Source organism: Taudactylus pleione, unplaced genomic scaffold (genome assembly GCF_031769625.1).
Source record: "Taudactylus pleione unplaced genomic scaffold, aTauple2 ptg000021l, whole genome shotgun sequence".
In the NCBI taxonomy this organism is placed as follows: domain Eukaryota; kingdom Metazoa; phylum Chordata; class Amphibia; order Anura; family Myobatrachidae; genus Taudactylus; species Taudactylus pleione.
In genome coordinates this window covers 16,710,001-16,715,000 of record NW_028284423.1, presented here as the reverse complement: position 1 = coordinate 16,715,000, position 5,000 = coordinate 16,710,001, and the positions used below count along the sequence as shown (strand labels likewise).

The window sequence follows — 5,000 nt, the reverse complement described above, 5'->3', positions numbered from 1 at the left end:
CTATAAATTATAGATTTCTGTAAAAATCTCTATCAAAAAAATGAAATCTGCCACTCTAACTGTGCTATCAGGAAGTTTATAATGTTAAAGTATCACTATTTAAGTGATGTTTTTCCTTATTTAATTATCAATGAGGGTGAGTATTAAAGTACACATGTTTCATGTTCAGTTATATTATACTATTCTAAATATATTACTATAGAAAGGACAGAAATTAAATTGAGGTTCTGGAACTGTTGGTGGGATTAGGGATTGAACTCAGACTGTTATTGTAATAAGGCTTCTCCTACTTCTTCAGTTTAACCATTTGGGAAAGAAAGTACTTTTTTAAGAGAAACTAGGTAGGTCCTTTATATTTGCCTTCTATAAATTATAGATTTCTGTAAAAATCTCTATAAAAAAAATGAAATCTGCCACTCTAACTGTGCTATCAGGAAGTTTATAATGTTAAAGTAGCACTATTTAAGTGATGTTTTTCCTTATTTAATTATCAATGAGGGTGAGTATTAAAGTACACATGTTTCATGTTCAGTTATATTATACTATTCTAAATATATTACTATATAAAGGACAGAAATTAAATCAAGGTTCTGGAACTGTTGGTGGGATTAGGGATTGAACTCAGACTGATATTGCAATAAGGCTTCTCCTACTTCTTCATTTTTAACCCTTTTTTGAAAGAAAGTACTTTTATAAGAGAAACTAGGTAGGTCCTTTATATTTGCCTTCTCTAAATTATAGATTTCTGTAAAAATTTCTATAAAAAAAAATGAAATTTACCACTCCAACTGTGTTATCAGGAAGTATATAATGTTAAAGTTTCACTTTTTTTGTTTTCTTGCTCTTACTTGTGTTAGCTTTTCCTGTACTTAAGTTTTGAACTAGCTATAAACTGCAAATTGAATCAGTACCTTTACACTTTTAAATTTTGGTAAAGGGGGCACCCGGATTTGAACCAGGGACCTCTCGATCTGCAGTCGAATGCTCTACCACTGAGTTATACCCCCAATTGCGTACAAGATTTTAAAAACATTCACATTGCAGTCTGAAAGTATAGGTGTTTGTACTATATATGTTGTCTTATAGGATAAAAAATTAATATGTATATTTATGGTGATGCTTTGGAGTTATTAATCTGGGCTTGATTGCAGAGTTAACATAGGTGTAAGCTGTGAGCATGCTCAAAAGGGAACTTTGATCATCTAAAGCTCCAATTTGGTCAGTTATAGTGACATCAGGACATATTGTGACTTTATATTTTGGGAGACCAAACAGAACTAAGAAAATACAAATTCTTAGTAACAAACCTATATAAATTATTTCAAAAAGTAGCTGACAACAGTATATTATTGCTAATAAAATAGGACATTTAGATTTTTGGGCTTGTGGGCTCAGATGTTCAAAATTGAGGTTTGATGCAAAAATTTGAATGGCCTAGTTGCAAAATCAGTCTGAGATCAACCCCCAATTACAACAACAGTTCCAGAATACTGCAATGTAATTGCTTAATAATTCCTTATTTAATTATCAAAGAGGGTGAGTATTAAAGTACACATGTTTCATGTTCAGTTATATTATTCTATACTAAATATATTACTATAGAAAGGACAGAAATTAAATTGAGGTTCTGGAACTGTTGGTGGGATTAGGGATTGAACTCAGACTGCTATTGTAATAAGGCTTCTCCTACTTCTTCAGTTTAACCATTTGGGAAAGAAATTACTTTTTTAAGAGAAACTAGGTAGGTCCTTTATATTTGCCTTCTATAAATTATAGATTTCTGTAAAAATCTCTATCAAAAAAATGAAATCTGCCACTCTGACTGTGCTATCACAAAGTTTATAATGTTAAAGTATCACTATTTAAGTGATGTTTTTCCTTATTTAATTATCAATGAGGGTGAGTATTAAAGTACACATGTTTCATGTTCAGTTATATTATACTATTCTAAATATATTACTATAGAAAGGACAGAAATTAAATTGAGGTTCTGGAACTGTTGGTGGGATTAGGGATTGAACTCAGACTGTTATTGTAATAAGGCTTCTCCTACTTCTTCAGTTTAACCATTTGGGAAAGAAAGTACTTTTTTAAGAGAAACTAGGTAGGTCCTTTATATTTGCCTTCTCTAAATTATAGATTTCTGTAAAAATTTCTATAAAAAAAATGAAATTTACCTCTCCAACTGTGTTATCAGGAAGTATATAATGTTAAAGTTTCACTTTTTTTGTTTTCTTGCTCTTACTTGTGTTAGCTTTTCCTGTACTTAAATTTCAAACTAGCTATAAACTGCAAATTGAATCAGTACCTTTACACTTTAAAATTTTGGTAAAGGGGGCACCCGGATTTGAACCAGGGACCTCTCGATCTGCAGTCGAATGCTCTACCACTGAGTTATACCCCCAATTGCGTACAAGATTTTAAAAACATTCACATTGCAGTCTGAAAGTATAGGTGTTTGTACTATATATGTTGTCTTATAGGATAAAAAATTAATATGTATATTTATGGTGATGCTTTGGAGTTATTAATCTGGGCTTGATTGCAGAGTTAACATAGGTGTAAGCTGTGAGCATGCTCAAAAGGGAACTTTGATCATCTAAAGCTCCAATTTGGTCAGTTATAGTGACATCAGGACATATTGTGACTTTATATTTTGGGAGACCAAACAGAACTAAGAAAATACAAATTCTTAGTAACAAACCTATATAAATTACTTAAAAAAGTAGCTGACAACAGTATATTATTGCTAATAAAATAGGACATTTTGATTTTTGGGCTTGTGGGCTCAGATGTTCAAAATTAATGTTTGATGCATAAATTCGAATGGCCTAGTTGAAAAATCAGTCTGAGATCAACCCCCAATTACAACAACAGTTCCAGAATACTGCAATGTAATTGCTTAATAATTCCTTATTTAATTATCAAAGAGGGTGAGTATTAAAGTACACATGTTTCATGTTCAGTTATATTATTCTATTCTAAATATATTACTATAGAAAGGACAGAAATTAAATTGAGGTTCTGGAACTGTTGGTGGGATTATGGATTGAACTCAGACTGTTATTGTAATAAGGCTTCTCCTACTTCTTCAGTTTAACCATTTGGGAAAGAAAGTACTTTTTAAGATAAACTAGGTAGGTCCTTTATATTTGCCTTCTATAAATTATAGATTTCTGTAAAAATCTCTATCAAAAAAATGAAATCTGCCACTCTGACTGTGCTATCACGAATTTATAATGTTAAAGTATCACTATTTAAGTGATGTTTTTCCTTATTTAATTATCAATGAGGGTGAGTATTAAAGTACACATGTTTCATGTTCAGTTATATTATACTATTCTAAATATATTACTATAGAAAGGACAGAAATTAAATCAAGGTTCTGGAACTGTTGGTGGGATTAGGGATTGAACTCAGACTGATATTGCAATAAGGCTTCTCCTACTTCTTCATTATTAACCATTTTTTGAAAGAAAGTACTTTTAAAAGAGAAACTAGGTAGGTCCTTTATATTTGCCTTCTCTAAATTATAGATTTCTGTAAAAATTTCTATAAAAAAAATGAAATTTACCACTCTAACTGTGTTATCAGGAAGTATATAATGTTAAAGTTTCACTTTTTTTGTTTTCTTGCTCTTACTTGTGTTAGCTTTTCCTGTACTTGAGTTTCAAACTAGCTATAAACTGCAAATTTACACTTTAAAATTTTGGTAAAGGGGGCACCCGGATTTGAACCAGGGACCTCTCGATCTGCAGTTGAATGCTCTACCACTGAGTTATACCCCCAATTGCGTACAAGATTTTAAAAACATTCACATTGCAGTCTGAAAGTATAGGTGTTTGTACTATATATGTTGTCTTATAGGATAAATAATTAATATGTATATTTATGGTGATGCTTTGGAGTTATTAATCTGGGCTTGATTGCAGAGTTCACATAGGTGTAAGCTGTGAGCATGCTCAAAAGGGAACTTTGATCATCTAAAGCTCCAATTTGGTCAGTTATAGTGACATCAGGACATATTGTGACTTTATATTTTGGGAGACCAAACTGAACTAAGAAAATACAAATTCTTAGTAACAAACCTATATAAATTATTTCAAAAAGTAGCTGACAACAGTATATTATTGCTAATAAAATAGGACATTTAGATTTTTGGGCTTGTGGGCTCAGATGTTCAAAATTGAGGTTTGATGCAAAAATTTGAATGGCCTAGTTGCAAAATCAGTCTGAGATCAACCCCCAATTACAACAACAGTTCCAGAATACTGCAATGTAATTGCTTAATAATTCCTTATTTAATTATCAAAGAGGGTGAGTATTAAAGTACACATGTTTCATGTTCAGTTATATTATACTATTCTAAATATATTACTATAGAAAGGACAGAAATTAAATTGAGGTTCTGGAACTGTTGGTGGGATTAGGGATTGAACTCAGACTGTTATTGTAATATGGCTTCTCCTACTTCTTCAGTTTAACCATTTGGGAAAGAAAGTACTTTTTTAAGAGAAACTAGGTAGGGCCTTTATATTTGCCTTCTATAAATTATAGATTTCTGTAAAAATCTCTATAAAAAAAATGAAATCTGCCACTCTAACTGTGCTATCAGGAAGTTTATAATGTTAAAGTATCACTATTTAAGTGATGTTTTTCCTTATTTAATTATCAATGAGGGTGAGTATTAAAGTACACATGTTTCATGTTCAGTTATATTATACTATTCTAAATATATTACTATAGAAAGGACAGAAATTAAATTGAGGTTCTGGAACTGTTGGTGGGATTAGGGATTGAACTCAGACTGTTATTATAATAAGGCTTCTCCTACTTCTTCAGTTTAACCATTTGGGAAAGAAAGTACTTTTTTAAGAGAAACTAGGTAGGTCCTTTATATTTGCCTTCTATAAATTATAGATTTCTGTAAAAATCTCTATCAAAAAAATGAAATCTGCCACTCTAACTGTGCTATCAGGAAGTTTATAATGTTAAAGTAG

The 5,000-nt window shown here is 31.0% G+C and overlaps 3 non-coding genes across 3 annotated transcripts; all 3 read right to left on the bottom strand.

Moving 5' to 3' along the window:
• Window positions 1-935: 935 nt before the first annotated feature.
• TRNAC-GCA (transfer RNA cysteine (anticodon GCA)) lies at window positions 936-1,007 on the bottom strand. The gene has a single exon. It is a non-coding gene; the product is annotated as a tRNA-Cys (tRNA).
• Window positions 1,008-2,332: 1,325 nt separating this feature from the next.
• Window positions 2,333-2,404, bottom strand: TRNAC-GCA (transfer RNA cysteine (anticodon GCA)). Its single transcript has one exon. It is a non-coding gene; the product is annotated as a tRNA-Cys (tRNA).
• A 1,312-nt stretch (window positions 2,405-3,716) lies between these two features.
• On the bottom strand, window positions 3,717-3,788 carry TRNAC-GCA (transfer RNA cysteine (anticodon GCA)). The gene has a single exon. It is a non-coding gene; the product is annotated as a tRNA-Cys (tRNA).
• Window positions 3,789-5,000: the final 1,212 nt, after the last annotated feature.